Below are 22,133 nucleotides of genomic sequence, written 5' to 3'. Positions count from 1 at the left end.
CCAGCTATTACCCTTCTGACACAGAGGCCAGGTTTCGGTTCCCACTTATTATTATGCTGGAACTCGTGTTTTTCTTGCAGTGGAGTCAAGAGGAAAATGACTTATTTCCTAGGTGTTACCTCTACCATAAATGAAGATATGCAAGATAAACTGAGAGGACAACAGAATTCTTTTTCCTGGCCTGCTTCGCTCACTGATATGACCTGATGGGAACCTCTGAGCATCAGAGTTTAGGACTGTTGCTTTAGAAGGGCAAAGGTGGGTCAGGTAGGCCAAGATCAGGATATAGGTAAACATGATGGTCAGTTATTCAAAAGCACAGTTCCTTTCATGTGACCAGTACTTACCTTTGTCATGTAGATTTATTGCTTAGGAGTAGGGATGAGACTCTTGTGGGGGAGAAAAGTCAATGGTAATCAAGGACTATTGGATGTCTTTAATTGCTTGCAGTCACATATAGCTTTCTGATTTTCTTCCCTGAGTTTTATTATTATCAAATTATGATGTGATTTATTGCAAGTTCCCTGCTTACTCTCCATGCCTGAACTACTATACCAATTAGCAGTTTTCGTGTGAGCCTCACCAATGACTCTGGGCTAAGCATCCTTATGAGCCATGGTTCCAAAATCATCTGAGTTCTATACCAGCCAGCCACTTTGCAACTATGCAGCCATGTGGAATATTATCCTTGTATAAATATGAGTTGTCACCTCACTTTCCTTGGTCCAGCTTTCAAGTTTCTTACGGCTTTTAAAATCATTTTTAAATTTATCTTGGAATGACTAATACATTCCCTTGGTTCAAATTCAAAAAGTAAAAAGGGTATATAGTGAAACATCTTCCTCCCACACCTGTCCCTCAATTATCCAGTGCTCTTCATTGAAGGCAAATAATATTACTAGTTTCTAATATATTACTTCAAAAATTATTTATGCAGATATTTCTCCAAGTGTGACCTGTGGACCCCTGGGGGGTCCACAAGATGCATTGAGGGGGTCTGTGAGATCAAAACCATTCATAATGGTAAGGAGACATCATTGGCCATTTTCACTGTTGGCATTTTCCCTGGTGATGCAAAAGTAGTGGTGGATAAAACCACTGGCACTTTGATATGAACCAAGACAGTGCAGTCAACTGTACTAGGAGTCACTGTAGTCTTCCCTGCCACATACTCACAGATAAAAACATGCAAATCTCACTTAAGAATGTCTTTGATGAGCAAGAAAAGCTAATCATTTTATTAAATCTTGAGTCTGTCTGATGCAAAAGGGAAGTACATATAAAGCACTTTTGCTGCATACCAAAGTACTGGTTTATCTCAAGGAAACGCACTTGCTGGTTGTCTGAGTTGCAAACCCAACTAGCTGCATTCTTCACACAAGACTATTTTTACTTGAAAGAATGACAAACAAACTATGGTTATTCATACAAGTGTTTGGCGAACATTTCCTTAAAAATGAACAAAATGTGCCTGTTACTTCAAGAAAAACAAATGATGGTATGAGCTGCAAATTACAAAATTTGAGCTTTTAAATAGAAATTAGAATTTTGGAAAACTTGTACTCACCACTGTGAGCTCAATAGCTTTTCAGTATCTAAAACCTGTTCTGATGAAATTGGTGGTGATACGGTAAATGCAATTTTTTCATATTGTAAAATGAGATGTATTGATATTTAAAAGATCTATATAACTCAGTGGACCAATATTTCCCAAATGACCCATGCATGATCTTAAAAAAAAAAACATGCATGGGGAAAAGAACCCTCCAAAGGGGAAGGCTGACCAACAGATTTTAACATAACAGGGTACGAATAGCTCTTTGGTAGAGTTTCAGATACTATATTGCAATTAACCTTTAAGAAACTACTAGTTGTTGAGTTTTGGTGTAATATCAAAGAAGAATAGCTACAATTATCTAAAAAAGCTGAAAATACTTCTCTGTTTTCCAAAGCCTCTTATCTGTGTGAAATTAGATTTTCTTCGTATACTTCAATCAGAACAACATATCACAATGGAATGAGTGCAGAAGCAGATATGGGAATCCAGATGCCTTCTATTAAGTCAGACACTCAAGAGATTTGCAAAAAATGCCACTCTTCATTTCTGGTTTGGGAAACCTCGTGATTTTTCATTAAAGTATGTTATTTATGTTAACATGTAATGGGTTTGTTGCTGTGCCCTCAGGTGACAGAGGGGAGGGGACGAGGAAGCTCTCCAAAGTCTCTAGTCCCATTTATGAGGGCTCTGCCCTCAGGATCTAATCACCACTCAAAGGCCCCACATCCTAATATATCATATTGGGGGTTAGGTTTTAACATATAAACTTTAGGGAGAAACAAACATTCAGTCTGTAATAGCACATATTAAATATATATGCACACATATATACACATATTTCTATTCTTTACATATTCTCCTTTTCTTATACAAAGCATCCTGCACTCACTGATGCTGCACCTTGCTTTCTTTACAAAATGCCTTCAGCGTTATTCCATATCAGTACATATATATCTTCCTTATTATTTTTATGGCTACATATTATCTCCTTGTTAAGAATTAACCATCATTTTTAAAACTAGTCCTATATGGACACATTTTTTCTAAGTTATTTTGTTCTTCTAAACAATGCTGCAGTAAGTAACCCTGTACCTGTGTTCTGTTACACATGTAAAAGCAAGTCTATAGGACAGAAGTAGAAATGCTGGTCCAAGATTTAAGCACATCTGTAATTTCAACATATGTTGCAAAACTTATAAACTTATGCTTTTTTTAAACAAAGTAAGTAATTTATTACAGCTTTATAAAAATAGATTACATCAATGTTACACTAAGTTGTGATCAGGTGAATGTAACAGAGTTGAATGGTATGCACACACACAAGCAATTTACATGTTTGGGAGCGAAAATTGATTTCAAAAAATAAAAATTAAGAAAGGTGTAAAGTCTATTATAATATATAAAATGATTGCTGTTGTCCATGAATTTCCTATACCATGAAAGTAATTTGGGAGAAGTCATAAGTTTTTGGCACTTGTTCAGCATATAGTTGACACAATTTGGCAACTTTTGCTGGAGGCCCTGAGGCAGTGGGCACGGACAGCACCCGTGAACACAAGGTCTCACCGTTTGTAAATTGCCAAGTTCACAGTGGCTAGTGAAGGAGATGGTGCTTGTCATCACAGAGGCAAGATTTCAGAGTCAGGTGGAGCTAGATTCCAGGCAAAACTTGATGAAGGCAAGCAAGGTGATTTCTTGAGTTCTTGCTTGGACGCTGTAGATAAGCACTTGTAGCTCATACATATGTGCTGGTTAAGTGATATAATGAAGCACTTTTGTGTGGGAAGATGGATTTTTTTAATCTTAACATTTTCAAATAGTTTAAAGAAATGAAAGCCCTTAGTTACCTCCCCTCTGTCCCCAAATAACTATCACAATTTTTCTTTTGGTACTTATTGATCTTTTGCTCATTCCTGGGTGTCCCATGTCTCCCATTCTATCTTTATATGTCAAGTTAAATGCCATCCCCCCGCAAGAAAGCCTCACAAGTTTCCCTTGAACTCAACAAAGTTATTTTCCTTCATACTCCCATAGCACTTTTTACTTTCTCTACCATAGCACATATTATGATGTATTATAATTGCGCATTTATTGACAATATCTACACTACATCTTACGTCCTAAGGGGAGTGCTGATATGTGTCTTATTCAATGCTTTGTTCCTAGAACCTAGTATCGTTCCTGGCATATAGTAGGTACTCAATAAGTATTTGTTGAATTAATGAATAAATAGAAGGATAAATTCAGCTAGGATACGGGCTCTGGGTATCTGGAAATTTTAATTTAAATGCCCTAAATCTCTTAGCAACTACTTTTTTTTTTTTAAGATTTTATTTATTTGACAGAGAGAGAGACCGCGAGATAGGGAACACAAGCAAGGGGAGTAGTAGAAGGTCTTAGCAACTACTTTCAACAGCACTATTTTCATATCATTTGTTTTACTGCTTCATGTAAAATTTCTAGCAAAATAAATACACATTATATTTCTAATGTGGATATACTACAATTTGATATAATATAGAAAGCTATTTTCTCCTCTGTTTTCTCTACTATCCCTAGTGATATTAGCGCTATTTGCTTTACTGGCCATCAATGGCACCTTGGGCCAAAGAGAAAAATGAATTCTCCAAGAAGCAATTGGATAAATCACTTAAGAAAAGTAAAAGTAAGTTGGGATAATATACACATAAAGCCAGTGAAAACATTCTTTAGATGGTACTGTGAAGTATGAGATTATTTTTCTATATTGACCAAAATTGATTTATTGTCCTTGGTTTCTAAACTACCAAAGAAAACAGAACCTCAAGATATGGGGTCACTTATTACCCATCTTTTAGTTCTGAAAAAGCTTCTTATGTGTCAACTTACAACAATCAAGGATCAAGTAAGGAGAAACTCATGAAAGGAGAGAGTTTCAGGAAGATGTTTCCTGCTACCTCTTCACTTTTCTGAAAGGTCAAATCCTATTCATTTCTTTTGAGAAGATTTCTCTCACATTTTCTTTCTTTCTTTTTTCTTTTCTTTTCTTTGTTTTCTTTTTCTTTGAGAGAGAGAGTGTGTGTGTGAGTTGGGGGGGAGGGTTCAGAGAGAAAGGGAGAGAGAGAATCTTAAGTGGGCTCCACACCCAGGGTAGGGCCCAACATGGGGCCTGATCTCATGGCCTGGAGATCATGACCCAAGCTGAAATCAAAAGTCGGCCACTGGACATTTAACTGACTGAGCCACCCAGGTGCCCGTTGTATTTTCATTCCAGTCAGAATTCATTATTCCCTCTTCTGTGCCTCCTTTACTATTTTTTCACATATGTTCATAATTTTGCATTTGATCTCGTGTCTTTTGATAGGAAATACATTTCTTGGGGTCCACCTTGAGTTTTCTTGAGCCTTCCAGCGCAGTGACTTCCATATGCTAATGTTCCATAGATGTTCGTCAGATGCCTTAGCATCTCTGTAGTGACTTGTCCTATGTGAACATGTGATGTAGAGAACTAGAGTATTCAGATCAAGTGTAAATATGAAGCCAGATACACTCTTAAAAATACAGAAAAATTTCAGCAGTTACAAGAAGATTTAAATGAAGAAGGTAAAAAGCATTTCAAGAATATCACAGCTTAGCTTAAGCCCTGGTATAAGGCCTGGTTCAAATCTGGACATTAATATTTAGAAGTTTGTGATTTTTGCCAGATCATGTAACCTCTCTAAACTTTAGTTTATTCTTCCATAAACTGAGGATAATAAGAGTAACTACCTGTGTTAGGCAGACTTATATGATGGTCCCAAAGTCTCCCCCAAATTGATGTGTACTCTCCTATTATAACCACCTCTCCTTGACTGTGGGACGGACCCATGATGGGAAGTTACTCTCCTGACTAGAGCATGTTATGTGACAAAAAGGAAGGGATTTTTCTCTTGTAATTAAGGTTCCTAATCACTTAACTTTGAGCTAATCAAGAAGGAGATAAAGCCAAGTGGGTCTGACCTAATTGGGTGAGCCCTTAAAAGGAGGGTCGAGGGTTTTCCTGAAGGGAAAGAGATTTTGCTGCCCTGCTTGGAGAAGCAAACTGCCCTGTTGCAAGAGGCCTAGGGATAGGGTCATGTAGCAGAAACTGCAGCCCCCAGCTGACAAGAGGTGACAGCCAGCAAGAAAAGGGAACCCAGTCCTACAGTCACAAGGAGCAGAATTGTGCCGACAACCATGCAAACTGCAGAGGACTCCAAACCTCAGATGAGAGCTTAGCCCTGGCTGGCACATTGACTGTAGCCTTGAGAGACCCCCAACAGAAAACCTAGTCAGCTATACCAGGGGCCCTAACCTCTAGAAACTGTGCAGTAATAAACATGTGTTGTCGGCAGCTACATTTGTGACCCAATGGAAAACAAATATGCTACCTTATTAGGAAGCTTTTTAGGTTATAGGCAACTGAGTCTGGCTAACATTAGATTTTTTTTAAAGAGCAGAAATATTGGAACAGAATTTGCTATGTCAGAGTTGGAGGAAAAGTTAAATGATCAGGCCTTGGGGTAACAGGGACCAGGGCTACTCTGAGATTATCGTTCAGGAATTTGGGGGGGGGTTGTATTTTGAAATAACCTGCCTCAACCACCATACCTTTGTCACTTGGCCCATGAATCAGATTCTCCTGACAGTCTAATTGGCCTCATTTCCATTACCCACCCCTTCCTTGATGTCAGGAAGTATTAGAACAGACAGTCCCCCAAGACCACATGGAATGAGGCTGGGAGCTCCCTAGGATCTAGGTGGTGGTATTAATGAAAGAGGAGGAAGGGAATCTGGGGAAGCCACAAACAAAAGAAATCCACCTTGCTCCCTATAGCATTGTGGAGAAGACATAAGATAATACAGATAAAGTGCATAACACAGTTCTTGGCACTCAGTAATCACTCAGGAAACTTTAACCATAATTACGAAGCACCAGGGTGCCTAAATCTTATCTTGACAGTAAAATAAAGAACTCTGCCTCTGAAGATGAAAAGAGAAATCCCATCCTGATGAGGGAGAAATTTTCCTAGCACTCAAGAAGACAGGCTTAAGTGCCTGTTGCTACCTAGATGATTTATAATTAAAGGCTTATCAGAGAATAGAAAGTTCTAGATTCCTAAGTGCTATTTGTGCTGATTATTGCCATGTACTCAGAACCAAACCAGCTCTGAGGCAGACTGCTCCAAACTCTGTGGGCCAGGGACGGAAGCCAACTGATGGTGGCTGTATCTCTTCTCAAAAAACTCTTAATGGCTGGCTCATGGCTCTGATTGTAAATATGCTGGACGGTGTCTAGGCCCAACCACCCATGTTTAAATTACGGCTTTCAATTCAAAATTTTAGAAAATTAATTCAGATAGGAGATGATAGCCACATTTACTAAGGATCATAAATCAAACCTGTAACAGCTGGGAGTACCTGGTGTTGAGTGATGTAGTAGTATTTTTGAGGTGAGCTTTCTTTTGATCTTTTAGTTGGCAAATGCCATTGGTCAGGAAACCCATTCTGAGGAAGGCCCATCTAATCAGATGGTGTCATTTCCAGCCTGGAACATCACTGATGGCCAAATTTAACTTTCATTCCATTCTGTTGTGCTCTACAAGTATTTATTGAGCTCCTGTTATGTGCAGTGAATGGCATTAAGTGCTATGATAGATTTAAAAAAAAAAAATGGATAGATAAGACAGAGCTCCGACCTTAGGTATTTTATTATCCCAAAAGAGAGACAAAAGTTTACAAAGACCAGATACAATATAGAGCAGAAGGTGGCAAGTGCTAAAATAGATACAGAGACAGAAGAAAGCTTTAAATTCCCAGTGTAATTACCTGGAGTTTTGCATGGTAGAGTTAGAATTTGAGTCTTTCTCAATTATATGCCCCTTTGGGACAGTCAGCACTTTATTTATTTGTTTACTTTTTGAATTCCCCATACCTAGAATAATCCCTGGTACTTAGTATATGTAACTAAAGAGGAATCAGAAAAAAATTTAAATTGTGGTAAAATATACATAACATAAAATTGACCATTTTTAATGGTACAGGACAGTGGTATTAAGTACAGTCGCACTGTGGCAAAATCATTACCACCAGCCATGTTCAGAATTTTTTCACCTTGCAAAACTGAAATGCTGTGCCCATTAAACAATAATTCCCCATTTCCCTTTCCCCCTGCTCCTGGCAACCACCATTCTACTTTCTGTCTCTGAATTTGTTTTTATTTTTTAATTTAAATTCAACTAGCCAACATATAGTACATCATTAGTTACAGATGTAGTGTTCAATGATCCATTAGTTGCATATAACACCCAGTGCTCATCACATCACATGCCCTCCTTAATGCCCATCACCAAGTTCCCCCATCCTGCCACCCACCTCCCTTTCCACAGCCCTCAATTTGTATCCCAGAGTCAAGAGTCTCTCATGGTTTGTCTCCCTCTCTGATTTCTTCCCATTCAGTTTTCCCTCCATTTTGTATATTCCACATATGAGTGACACCATATGATAATTGTCTTTCTCTGACTTATTTCGCTTAGCATAATACCCTCCAGTTCCATCCATGTCAACGTAAATGGTAGGCATTCATCCTTTCTGATGACTGAGTAATATTACATTGTATCTTCTTTATCCATCTTCTTTATCCATTCATCTGTTGAAGGACATCTTGGCTCCTTCCACAGTTTGGTTATTGTGGAAATTGCTGCTATGAACATTGAAGTGCATGTGCCCCTTCTTTTCACTACATCTGTATCTTTGGGGTCACTACATCTGTATCTTTGGGGTGACTACTCTAGGTGCCTCATGTAAGTGGAACCCTACAATACCTGTCCTTTTGTGACTGGCTTGTTTTACTTCACATGTTTTCAAGGTTCATTTGTGTTATAGCAAGTGTCAGAATTTCCTTCCTTTTACAAGGGTTTCTAATATTCCATTGTATGTACATAACACATTTTGTTCATCTATTCTTCTGTTGATGGACATTTGTGCTGTTCCCACCTTTTGGCTATTGTGAATACATGGCTATAAAAATGAGTGTACAAATATCTGTTCAAGTGAGTTAGAAATTTTGCTAGGTTAAGCAGGTGCAGGGACAGGGCATTTCAAGCTTAGGAAATAGCATGAACAAAAGCCAAGTGAAGTGAAAATGCGCCACGCTCACTTGGTAGGGTTTCCTCATGGGTTTGTGGGGTGTACTAGCTGAAGATGGAAAGACCACTCAGCCCGATGCTTGAAGGGCCCTAAGTACCACACTGAGGAGATAAACTTTTTCTAAAGTTATGAGGAACCACTTAGGGAATGGGCGCAGGGGAGTAACATTACTAACCCTATACTTGAGGAAGCTAATTGTAGTGGAAAGGCTAGAGTTAGAGATACAGGGTAGTAATCCTGGCAGGAGACAAAGTAGGGCAGTGGCAGTCGAAATAGTAAAAGGCAGGAGAGGGTGTAGAGGAGAGATTATTATAGAGGAACAATCAATTGAATCTGTTGACAACTGGACGTGGGTGGCAGGAAGAGGAAGTTGTAGTTAAATCAGTAACTGAGATGAAGAATGCAGAAGGAAGAAGCAGGCAAAAACAGTCGTTACCATTTACTAAGCTTTTATCGGTTAGGTACCTTCCAGGCATTATCTCATTTAATCTTGATAATGGCCCAGGGAAGTGGGGGTTCTTGTACGTGGGAGGAAACTCAGTTTAGGTAGATTAAGTTATTAATATCTGGTTAAGGGGTACAATTGGGTAGAATTCCAAACAACCAACCCAGGTGGAACTCCAAAGTTGAAGCCTTTGCTCTGGTAAATCCCCACACCATTCCACTGTCTTCAAACACATGGAATACCCATGTGGATTTATCTCTCAAGAAATTGGAGATGTAGTTTGAAGCTCAGTGGAATGCTCACATACAAAAATGTAGTCCAGGAATTCTTTATACAACAATGAGTTCAAATGATGCTGGGTGAGTACGTGAGTTCACTCCAGAGAAAAGGTAGAGACAGACAGGAAGGCAAGAAGCTAATTCCAGAAGCACTCATATTTATCAAGTGGGAGGAGAAGAAAGGACTAGGTCTGAAAGATAAGAAAACATTGAGAATAGTGAATTGGCAACGAGTTTGAATGAAAAGACAATTCCAAAGAAGGGATTAGTCAACACTGTCAAATCTAGAATCTTAAATAGGAGGTGGACGGTGGCCATTAGAGTTGACATTTAGGAAGTCATTGGAGACTTTACAGAGAAGAAAGCATATATCATAACGTCCATGGATTAAAGAATGAATGGAAGGTAGGGAAATGAAGAAAGTAAATATAAACTACTTGTTCAAGAAGTTTGGCAGCAAAGGAAAAGAGAAATTATGGCACAGTATTTAAAAGGGTGTGGAGTTGACAAAAGATTTTCTTTTTCAGGATTGAGAAGATAAGCATGAGTATGTTTTTTGGCTGTGAAAAAGCCAGTGCAGAATAATGAACTGTAAACATTGGGAGAATCATGAAAATTCGTGGAGGACTAAAAAGAGGATGTGACCAAAAGCACATTTGGAAGCACAGCCTGGGGAAGAAGTAGGGATGTTTTTCACAAGAGATGGGAGAGGAAAAGAGAGAGATTTGGAAGTTGAAGGGAAGAGTTGAAGGAGCATGCATGGGGAAAGAGGAACCCTGGAGTGGAATCTGACCTTGAGATCAGTAAACAGTTGATTTGGCCATAGAAGACAGCGTCAACTAGAGACAAATGAATAGATTATCCAGCTCTACTGGAGACTCCTCTGAGGATTTTTTGTTTTGGTTTGGCTGGGGTTGGTATTTTTTTTATTATTTGAAGTATTGTTCATATACGACATTACGTTAGTTCCTAAGGTCCAACATACCGAGTTGACAGTTATATACATTACAAAATGATAATTGTAGCTACCATCAGTCACCATACAAAGTTATTACAATATTATTGACTATATTCCTGTAGTCAATCAGTTGAAATAGCAACCTAAGCTCAGTATCTCTTTTTGGTCCAATACATTTCAGACTTTGTTGAAACTCCACAGGGACACCTGATTGGAATTTGGTATTTCCCAAATCTCCTTAGCCCTTTTGTAGACCCTTAACTTAGATTACTCTTGACCGCTTTCATCAATGGTATACTGATTTTTACCCACTTCATTCCTCACTGTCTACAAATTCTAAGGGCACACATACAGAAACCCTCAACACATTGACACTAGGAAAGAACTACTGTCTCAAAGAGATTTTCAAAGAAAAAGATTGTGCAATTACTGAGATATTGTGAAATATTTTAATACTAAATTTCAAAATCTTATTCTTTAAAGACTTCAAACCCATTGAGAAACCTCAGTTTAAAAACCTTTCTATCGATGGTAGTTTCTGAAATAGAACGAAGGGTAAAGGCATAGCCAGTGTAATTTAAAGTGACAGATTGTCTTCTTCTCAAACACTGACATTCCATTCGGCATTCTACATGAACCAAGTAATGTTCCAGATTTTTTTTTATATATATATACAGTTATACTTACTGTATTTATGTGATGAATTCAACTCCAGATCTAGGTATTAACAATTGGAACCATGCCTCAGTTACCACCCTTATGAAAGATAACGTAGGAATGTTATAACAAATATTTAGTTAAAAAACTGCAAAGGGCTTTGAAAATGTAAAAGTGTAATATAAATGCTAAATAAAGATAATATATTCTGAACAGCAGGCTCCTTTGAAATAAGGCCTATGAATTCCATTAGCACTCTCTGTTTACATGCTTTTAGGAACTTTTAGGGGGATGTTGCCCATGAGCATGTTTGTGACATGATACCTATGGCCTAGTAACCATCTGGGAAAGGGACAATTAGAAGAGCAGATGTAATAATTTGTGTATTAACATTTCCTTAAGTCATTCAATAAATATTTTTTTCATAGTTAACTGTGTGCAGGTACAATTCTGAATGCTAGCAATACTGCAGAAAACAAAAACAGGCAAAAATCCCGACTCTCAGGCTCACATTTACTGATTACTAACCACGTGCCAAGGTTTAGGCTTGCATAGATCCATTCAATCCTTATAATGCCCCTATGAGCTAGGTACTAGTCATATCGCCATTATACAGATCTAGAGAGTGAGGTAAAATTCCCCTCTGTTTTGCAAGTCTAATGGAAACAAGTCATCCTCCTTGGGTTCTTTTGTTTATCCACTCAATTCAAAAAATGATTCATTTTCCCAAAGGGATGGGGAGTTATTATGGCGATATTAATGAAGACAGAAATTCTAGCTATGTGGGTAGTCTTCATGGTGATCACAGAGTGGCCAGGCCTCTCCAAGGCTAGAATGACCTTTGGGAATAGGAGGTCATGCAGAGCCCAGTGAAACTCTGGCACCTCTATCTTTATCTGGCTGGCTAACTTCTGCTCTGCTCTACCTTACGATTTCTATTTATGCATAGTTTCTAATGCCTAATAGCTAATGAGCCTGCACTCTACCTTATTCTCTCTGTGAATCGTTTAGTTTTTATAATGCCTATGAACTAACTTTATATTCAGTAGTTCCAGTTCATATGGCCAAGTTTAAGAATATGACCGGTCCATTTCATCACTTTTATTCATATGGGAAAGCACTCCCTGCTGACTCATAGGCCACCCCTTGCTACTCAGTTCAGTCCTGGGATTAAATGTCCTTTCCTGGACCAATCAGCTGTGGTCAGGAGGCCAGGTCAAATGGAAAGAATATTCTAGGACCAGGCTCTCAGAGTATGGGGGGCTATTGTTACAGACATGTTCTGAAGTCTGGCTTATGCCTTCTAACATTGTTTAGTCATAAGACTTTTGGATTTAGGCTTTAAATGAGTGAGTACATTATGAAAAATTATAAATTATCTTTTTTCTTTAAATTTAGAAGGCAGTTTACAGTCCAATATTATTCTACTATTTTGGATATGTCTGTCATATTTCTATCTTTACTTTTGTATCTAAACAAAATGATAATAAATATTCACATCTATCCAGAAGCTCTTTCTATATTAATTTCCTTAGGATGTTGAGAATGTGATACACATTGTAATGCTTTCCCTACCTGATGAATAATATACCCTTTCTTTCACCCTTAGCATTTCAATTACATTTTACCATCACAAGCACTGTGCTAAAAATGTATGCAGATGTGTCACAATAAAGATAACCAGGATTCAAATGAGAGGACTTAATAAACATTTCAGTGTTATCTAGAACACTAACAAGAAAATCAAACTCAGTTCTTACAAATATCAATAATAAGAATCTTGGCCAAATCAATGTTAACGTCATTTTTATACTTGGAAAAACATGGAGCACACAATTATGTAGGCTAAAAAAATCAATAACTTGACTCACACTTAAAAGTAAGATAATACATTAAAAGGATGATTTCAAGTATTGTTCATTTAGAAAATTTCTACGGAAAGATTCAGTTTTACCTCGAGACTTGTGACCAGCAGCACACGTTACAACATGGGGGACTGGTGTTAGAAAAGCAGTTTGTGGCTATGAAACAGATCAAAACTAACTAGCCATTAGGGAATGGAACCCACGACCTTGATCTCATTAGTACCAGGCTTAAACCAACTGAATGAGCTATAAACTGATAACATTCTGAGACCTAGCAGAAGGATGGATTTTCACTCCTTAAAATTCCTTTCTTGGTTCCATATTATTTGTACCAAACTGTGACAGTGTTCCTGTTCTGTGGGAAAGATGGGGAAGGACGTGGCTTTCAAAGAGGCCTCAGAAATCAATGACTGTTCTCTTTGTCTAACTAGTGAGAGAATTGAAGCCCTGAAATGTGAGGTGACCTGCCTAATGGTTCCCAGCAGGTGGTGGCAGAACTGGATTAGAACGCAAATCTCTTGGACTTCACTCCAATTTCAATTTGTGAGGGACTGGCCCATGGAGGAGGTCGTCCTTGAACTGTTCCAGGCCAGGAAGAGTGAGTCCTATCGATGCAGCACAAGCTCAGTGTTAGGAAAAGGGAGTTTAGGTTTTTAAACTGAAGTTCACACAGAGTAGAGGAAGGAGAATGGAGTAGAGTGAGAGAGGTTTTATTTTATTTATTTTTATTTTTTATTTTCATTAAGAAAATATATTTAAATTCAATTTAGTTAACACAGAGTGTATTACTAGTTTCAGGGATTGAATTTAGTGATTCATCAGTTGCATACAACACCTAGTGCTCATCACAAGTGCTCTCCTTCAATGCCCGTCACCCAATCACCCCATCCCCCCATCCACCTCCCCTCCAGCACCCCTCAGTTTGTTTCCTAGAGTTAAGAGTCCAGTGAGAGAGGTTTTAGATGACCTTCACTGGGAGGTGACGAGAAGCCTCAAAAAGTCTCTGAAGAACGAATGCAATGATTTGTTTAAAATATTTTCCATGTAAAATAACTTCAGCTTCAGAATATTTAGGAATGGAGTAATCTGAAGTCATTTTGGGGGGAATAAATTTGGATTTAAATAAATCAGTACAAAGAATAATAAAGGAATGAACTAATACTTTCGTTTGAGGTGTCAAGGAAATTGAAATCTCATCTGAAGGACGGATTTGGTATGTAGGTGTCAGAGGGTAGAGCAGGGTGGAATGGGAGGTGAGGAGTGGTGGAGAGTGATGAGATTCGGTGAAGCTAGAAAGAAGGGATTCATTATGAATTCTTAAGCAGTGACTAAGTGGTGGATGGGTGAAGGAACAGCAGAGAAGCTTCTACGAGTATATTACCATTTAGGGACCGGATGGAGAGAGGTCCTGTAAATAGTAGCAGTTTACCTGAAGAATACCACAATGTTATCTAGATTCTAATGCTGCATTCTGCCTCTGTCTCACGTGGTGGCACTAAAGGATTCTCTGTAGAAAAATGCAGTAGCCGTCTTAATTTTACATGTGAGTACCTTCAAAATATCTCCTACCCTGAACCACATCTTGGGAACAGCCACGATGAAATCTTTGCGGTTTTATGGGTGATCTCTGGGGGGGAGAAAGGCAAATCTCTATTCCAGAGAGCCTCAACTCATCTTTATTTCTGTTAGTGGACCTCAATAAATGCACAGGTCCCAGGCAAGCCTTGTTCTCCAAACCCTCAGACTTCCTCTGACTGGATCATTTTTCCCAGAGGAAAAGTGGAACAACGCACCAGGGATGGCGGTCCTTCAAGAATCAGCTTAGCTACAAATTTTTCTGGACAACCTGTCCTCAGAGCCATAGGTGCTCCTCAAGCGTCCTTGCTCTGCATACCCTACTATGACACACCATACTGGAATGCAATGCCCAGTTCGCTAGACTCTCTTGCCAGACTGAATTCCTTGTGGCCTAGTTTTTGTCTGCTGTTATTCCCTAGCACCTTGCAGAATGCTCAGCACAGGAAGGCCATTAATACAAGTTTACAGACTTTTAAACCAACATCTCTGAAAATGTGTGAAACAGAAATATCATGCAGAAGTTATCTAGAGAGAATAAATCTAAAATGGATTTTTAGAAAGAAAGATCTAAAATTTAAGGGTTTTTTTTTCTTTGTGGTATGGTCTTAGTTTTGCACATAGTTCATGGCCTTTCTTTTCTGCTCCTCCTATAGTCTGCCTTTGGCCATTTCACTGCTTATTATTCAAGGACTAAGGAGAAAAGGAGAGGAGCTGAAATTCACATCAGTTAATTAGGCTGTTTGGAAGCAGCTCTGAAAAGGGTTGGAGGTGGTGGGTGAAATCAATAGTTGACTGGTGGTCTGAGATTATCTATAGCTTTCACTAACCCAGCCTGCTCCACTTCGAACCCCTAAACCAATGGCTGCTCAACATATGAGCATATTTTATAAGCTCATTTCAGCTTCATGGGTTTGTTCCTTTGTTCTTGAGTACATGGCAAGACAGATGTCCTGATTTTTGGTTTGGAGAATTTGGTCACTATACCAACAGAAGAGATTGTGGGGTGGGCAGCTTCTCTAGGGAAATTTCATGATCCTAAAGGAAGAAATTAACAGTTTATTTTCTGAAACTGGTTCAAGGAACATTCCTTAAGTAACAAAAAAAAAATCAAGAAATAATATTACTTACATTTTGAAGAAGGATTTTTAATACAGTATTTCCATCTGTGATATATTTAAATTCTAGGCCTCGGGCAGCAATTTTGGAAAAAGGCCCCCTTTACCTTTTACCAGATGCAAAATAAATAGTCCACTCTGAGGGCCGAAGCCTTTCCCTTACTCTCCCCACCCCTGCCGAATATAAGACGTGGCTTCTGCCATTCTGGAAATCACACGTGCTACTCCTTTCTTTTTCCAACCGCAAACTGTTACTGACGTTACAATGTTTATCACAACTTCAATTACACAAATTATTTTGTAATACTTGCATCTAGTAGAAAAGGAGAATGGTGAGCTGCCCAAAAGGAGGTCTGCAGTCAATAAGTGGGAGGCTGTCAATACTGAAATCCAATACTCTCCCCGATCTAGTTTTGACGCCTTAACAAAGACAGGTTTGGCTCTTTAGGACAGCTCAGCCATCTTGACTGCTTACATGAAGGTTACTAGTCCTGGATCTGCCGATTGCTCGGGTCTGGGAACACTGATTTCTAAGTTGATGAACGAATCCAAACATATTTCACAACAGAGGCCTAACATGCTGAAGCTGTCAATAAAGACCCAACACTTGAGGAACCGAAAGAACACGCAAGTTTCACACGCACACTTAACCCGTGCATTCTTCCAGTCCTCAAACCGGGGGAGGTTCTACAGCTAGAAGCTTAAAAGTTTCTTATTTTTCACGACCTGTAGCATGCATTGAGCCTGTGGGTAGTGTTTGTATAAGACCAAGGCCCACTCTTTAATGGCTGAATGAATCCATTTACAGTACATGCTGGATTAGCTGCTCTGAGAATTGCCTTAAAAAAAAAAAGTAAAGTGAAAAATAGACAAAGAAATCTACAACCTGAGCAGTCTTTCGTATTTGTTTTGACTGTTCTGGCACCAGCCCTGAGCCGGTGACAAGGGTACTGAAAAGATGCACCTGAAACACTATCTGCGGGCAGCTGATTTGCCAACCGGCTTTATTGCTGCTTTCCAGCGGCGAAGGCGCAGTAGCAGTAACAGGGAAGCCAGCGCGAGCCTCCCCGGCAGCGGCGGCGGCCGCGGCGGCACCAGCACCAGCGCAGTTTCCCCTCTCCCCAGCCCTGACTCTACGCGCACATGCGCACTGCGCCCGCAGCCCTGGACCATTTGTCAGGACTACTCGTGAGACGGAGAAAAAAAAAAAGAGAAAATTTGGGGGTAAGAAGCGGTTGATCGGATCTAATCTCTAATTAATCAGAAGATTTGTCCGTGCAAAAGCCATTCATTTATTTTTCTGGGTGAGGATGAAAGTTAAGAGACCTATAGAGAGAAGGAAGCGCACCCTCGTCTTGTGAAACAGATCAGGGGAGGGGAAAGGACAGAAGGGGTTTCTCCCCCACTTCTCTGCGCCTCTGGGAAAGAGGAGAAAACTTAATCCCGGGGAAAAAAAGTGGGCAAGTGACTCGGAAACGGCTGGAGGGGGAGTCTCTGGGCATCTCACTCTGAAGTAGTGAGTGCGAGTGTGAAAGAGGAACAAAAGAGAGAGAAAAGAGAAAGGAAAAAATGGGGGGAGGAGAGACTTGTATTTTTTTCTTTGCGCGCACACGGGGAAGGGTGTGGGGGGCCGTGCTGAAGGGAGCCGGGGCGAGGCGGCCGCGTCGGGCTCTCGCCGGCGCGCAGGCGGCGGGATGCGTGTGGGCCCCCTCCCCCGCGCCCCCCGAGCTTGTCACTTTGGTCGCTTTCATGACACCGGGCGCGGGGTGGGGGAGCGCGGCGGCGCCGGGCTCCGCCGGGCTCCGCCGGGGTGCGTGCCCGAGTGGGCGCCGTGGAGCTGCAGCCCGGGCGGCGAGCGCGGCCGCCGAGGCGGGGGGCGCCGGCGGGGGGGCGCGGGGGCGGCCGGGGCGGCGGATCGGTGCGGCGGGAGGCGCGAGCTCCGCGCGCCGCCCCTGCGGCCCCCTCCGCCCGTGTGGCCTTTGTGCCGGGCGCGCACCGGAGAGCGAGCGAGTGAGCGAGCGAGCGCGAGAAGTACAAGTACGGGAGACCGAGGCAGTGGGAAAAGAGGCCGGGCCACTTTCTCCCCGCTCGGGCTGCGGAGAATGGACTGGTTGAATGTGCAGGCGCGTCTCCCCGGCGTGTGCTGTGTGTGTGCGCGGCGGAAAGGCCTCCCCGACTCCCACCGCGCACACGCACACTCACACGCACGCACACACTCGCGGACCCGCGGCGGGGCTCGGCGGCCGAGAGTTTGCGTTTTCTTCCTCGCCGCCTCCCCCTTCCCGACCGACTGTGTGAGAATTTCATATAGATCAGCTCCAATTTCCGCCATTTTGGGAAAGTTGCACAAAAATAAACCCTCCGGTTTATTTCTGCCCGAGGCAGGAAAGTGCTTCGGGAAGCAAGGCGGCGCGGGCCCGCCGCGGCCGTCCGCGCGGGGGAGGGCGCGGGCCGCGGGCCGGGCCGGGAGCCCGCGCCGTCGCGGCGTTTGCCCCGCTCCGTGCCGAGCCGCGCCGGCCAGGGTGCGGGCGCGGGCGTGTGTCGGGAGGCGGCGGCGGCGGTAGCGGCGGGCGGCGGCGGCGGCGGCCGCGCCGGGGCGGCGGGCGGGTTGGGGGGAGGCACGGGGCTGCTTTTCCTGCAACTTGTTTACGCCGCCCTTATATTGGGGAGGCAGAGAGGGGTCCGGGTCGGGCCGCCGCCCGCCTTGCGCCGCGTGCGTGTGCCATTCCGGAATAATGGGTTTTGCACACTCGCGTCCTGGGCCCGGCGGGCCGTCCTCACGCCGCGGCGGCCGGGCGGGGGGAAGTAGAGGCCGGCGGGGGTGGGGATCGGGAAGCGCAGAAGCCGAGGCATCCGCCGCGCGCCCCGCGAGCTGGTGGCGGGGGGAGGGAGGAAAACTTGTGAGCCCTGGAGGCGGTGGGGGGGGGCACGGTGGCACGGGCGGGGGGAGGACGCAACTTTTGTGCTGGTGGTAAAACTTTAATTACCTTTAAAGAAAAAGGCCTTTTGATTACACCCCCCCCACCCTTTCTGGTCAAAGCATGGCCCACAGTGCGACCGTGAGAGAAAGTTTAAAAGCAGGCGGTTTCTTAGCCGCCTTCTCCGCGAAGGGGTGGGGGTATCTGTTTGTCCGTCTGCGCTCGGAGAGAGGTGGGGGTAACGAGTCGCCCTCCGGGGTCGTGAAGACCGTAGCCCTTACCCCACCCTTCCACGGGGAGACGAAGGTAAACGTCGCTTCAGTTTCCCTCCTCCCCGCCTTCCCCCCCACCCCGCTTCCTTTTCCTCCCCCTCCCCGCCGATTTTTTTGAGGGGACCCAAAAAACGGAGTCTCTTTCCTTATGCAACTTCCTCGGGCGCTGTGAGCACGGCCCTTCCCCCTCCCTGCATCCCTTGGCCCGCTCCTTTCCCACCTCGGGTCCACCGCCAGAGAAAATGCATTAGAAATCATTCAAAGTCTACAGAAACAAAAATAGATTTTTTAATTGTTCTAAGTTTAAGTTAAGGGAAACTGAGATGAGAAATAAGATTTGGGGCGGGGGGGCGGACGACGGCTAGGCGAGTGCGTCGAATTTTAATTTTGATTTTCCTAGAGCGTTGTTTGTGATATCTTTATTGGTTTGGGGAGCCCAAGAGTCTCTCTACTGGCTAATTTGGTCGCGTGGATTTTTGCGCAAGTTTTTAGAAAAACACTGACTCGAGTAAAGCATTTCTCCGGAAAGTTTCAAGTGCAGCAAAATAGCGAACATGCAAAACTGGCCAAGGGGAGACCTCTAGTGGTTAAACGCATCTTTAAGTTCGGAAGGCCGACAGCAAAGTTTGGCCTTTGCTGGTAGCTACGTAGTCCATTCAGACGTGGAAGTAATTAGAGGACCTGAGCGAGCAGCCAGATGTTGTGTGAATGGATGCCGATGAGAAATAGGTTTAGTAAATTGGAGAGCAGATAAGTTCTGACGACCCAGAGCCTGTAGCTTCGATCCCTTTTCATTTATATGGGAAAAACACTTTGCTTTTATTCGGGGATTTGAGATGGGTCCGTAACTGGGTTAGAAACAGTTTGTCTTTATATTTATTATTGTCTTTATCTTTAATCAATCAGGAGTCACAGCAGGTCGTTTCATTTTGAATGTTAATAAAAATACAAAGTGTTTAAAACTTCGAAAAAAATGAAAAAGACCTTTGGTTGAAATTTGTCTTTTATATAAGCTGATCATTTTATTCTCTCATAAATATAATTAAAGGATGGTGTTTAGTTTCTTAACCGAGCCGTTATATATAGTCAGTCATAAAATAAGAGGTCCGTTTTAGTTCTAAGAGTGTAATTTTGTTTCACTGGTTAAGACATTATTTCTGAATACTTTGTTTAAGTTGTGATTTAAATATTTACATACATGGGGAAAAACTGCTTACATAATATCTATTCATTTGCTAGCGTGTGTTCTGCAAAGTAACTTCAATTTTTAAAGATAAAAGCACTGAGAAAAATTAAAGTTGAATCAAATGATCCCTGTAAATTTCACCTGCTGGTCATACAAAGGGGGAATCTTTAATTTAGTTATTTATGAAAAGGGAATGATATGAATGATAAAATCCATTTTATCTCATCCAGAACTAGTTTATTTTATTTTTAATATACTGAGTGGTATTGTGTGAAATTATGCAATAAGTCAGTGATTCAAAATTTAGACATATTAATTGTGGACTTGAAGTCTTCTTTTTTATGACAAAGCATTGATTTTATATTTCCTCTCTTTCAATTAGTGCTGGACCTTTAGGAGAAGTCTTGGGGGTGGACAGCAATCCTAGACTACAGGGGAGTTATTTCTTCACTGCCACTAGGTAAGATTTGCTTGTTGAAACAAATTACTTGGTGTATTTGCAAATGTTAAAAGCTGCGCTTGGGGATCAGGAAGGAGAATGTGGGACAGGGTTGGCAGAAAAGCATCATTTTGTGGGGGCTGTTTTGAATGCATGAAAGCCTTGACGTGAAGTGTAATTGAGGCTCAAGTAAATAAAACATTAGGAAAAGTTTCAAGATTGTCCTGGATAATTTTTGGACTGACTCTTTTAATAGATTCTTAATTTTCATTTCAGTTGTACCTGTTTTCTACTGAAAGCAAGTAGTTTTGTTCTTTGGAATTGAAAAAATGGGAAAACTAGAACAAAGCACTTGTAAGTTAATGTAACTGTTGTAACACAGTGATATGGAAGATTCTGGAACTTGTTAAAATTTTGTAGGTGAAATTTACAACAAGAGTTTTGGGGCATTTAAGTAATTCAACTTTTGTGGCTTAAATCCAGTGTGGGCCAGCTTGTGCCAAATATCATGCCAAAGGGCTGTGACTTTCCAGCGTGTTAGCATAGACTTGTCAACTTTTGAACATATCTCCACAGAGTATATAGCTGTTATCTAATAAGGTCCCTTTGGTAATTTTGGAGGGTGCTTGCTGGTTTATGTCTAGTAATTCAGGGCCTATTTTCAGGACGAAGGTTGTTCTCTAGCAAAGAGGGCAGCCCTCTGTAGGTAAACCATCAAAGTATATTTGTGCTACTCTAGTGCTTTCTATTTATACCTCCACCCCCCCACACCCCCCCACCCCCGATTTAATTTTTTTCCTCTTCTTTTTTGCTTCTTTACATTTGGTCTGTCTTAAGTATTAAAGGAGTTGCTAATTCTTGTTTGGGAAAAACATATAAAACAAAATCAATTAGTCCTACCTTTTATTAGTAGGACTAATAATCCTCATTGGGCTCTTGGAACCAGGATAACTATGACCTAGATGTCAACACTGAATAGTTACTGGTGTAAAATGATTGTTAACAGGAGTTTATTGCCATTTTCTGCTTGTGGATGGTCTTGAATGGTGTAAGTAGCCAAATAAATAGATTGGGTCCATGTGGATGATGCAACAGAGACAGTGGGGCGAGAGCAACTCCAGGATCATGCAGACAGAAGTAGAGTGCAAGCAGAGTAGAAGGTGTTTCCTAGGATGCTGAGTTTCATGTTTAGAAATGCTGAGTGGAAGACAGTGACTGTTTTTCTTCATTTGGGGAATCACTCTGGCTCTGGATAGAGTGCTGAAGTGGGAATCAGAAGACAGTTTGGCCTCTAAATGTATCACATTGTATCAGTCACTTTACCTCTTTCAGCCTAGATTTCCCCATCTGGAAAATGGGGGCAACAGTGCTTGCTTCACTTCCTTTGTTGAAAGGATAAAATAAGGTTTTGAGAACTATAAAGCCTTATTCAAATGTTTGGTAGTCATATTACCATTTTACCTTAGTCAGGTTTTGTCAAGGGCAGGAAGTAGGTTGTAAAGGGCAGAACTGAGTGATTTAAATCCTGGCTAAAATTATGAGATTGGTTTCTGGTATATATATTATGTGGACTTGTCACAGTACTTCCAGGGGATATTTCTTTTCTTTAGGAAAAAAAGTAGTTTATCTTTAATAGCATTGGTTCATTGCAGGAAGGGACCATGTTTTAACATGATGCTGAATATAAACTGAAATTTATTTATCCCAGTCTAGTCATT

At 41.5% G+C, this 22,133-nt stretch overlaps 1 protein-coding gene across 7 annotated transcripts in view; it reads left to right on the top strand.

Annotated features, from left to right (window-relative positions):
* The first annotated feature begins 16,736 nt into the window (after positions 1–16,736).
* The window catches only part of L3MBTL3 (L3MBTL histone methyl-lysine binding protein 3), a 119,876-nt gene continuing 114,479 nt past the window's right edge, over positions 16,737–22,133 (top strand). For 3 of the 7 annotated variants that reach the window (XM_027603584.2, XM_027603585.2, XM_027603580.2), the window contains exons 1-2: positions 16,753–16,824; positions 20,359–20,436. The gene's annotated coding sequence lies outside the window, so the exon portion shown is untranslated. Of the gene's footprint in view, positions 16,825–17,617; positions 17,638–17,674; positions 17,895–18,535; positions 18,825–20,358; positions 20,437–22,133 lie in introns of those variants that run through there. The other 4 variants (XM_027603586.2, XM_027603583.2, XM_027603582.2 and 1 more) reach the window with 4 other exon arrangements.

The sequence above is a fragment of the Zalophus californianus genome, chromosome 7, assembly GCF_009762305.2.
Source record: "Zalophus californianus isolate mZalCal1 chromosome 7, mZalCal1.pri.v2, whole genome shotgun sequence".
Taxonomy (NCBI): domain Eukaryota; kingdom Metazoa; phylum Chordata; class Mammalia; order Carnivora; family Otariidae; genus Zalophus; species Zalophus californianus.
The sequence above is the reverse complement of the archived record's forward strand: the minus strand, read 5'-3'. Positions and strand labels throughout refer to the sequence as shown.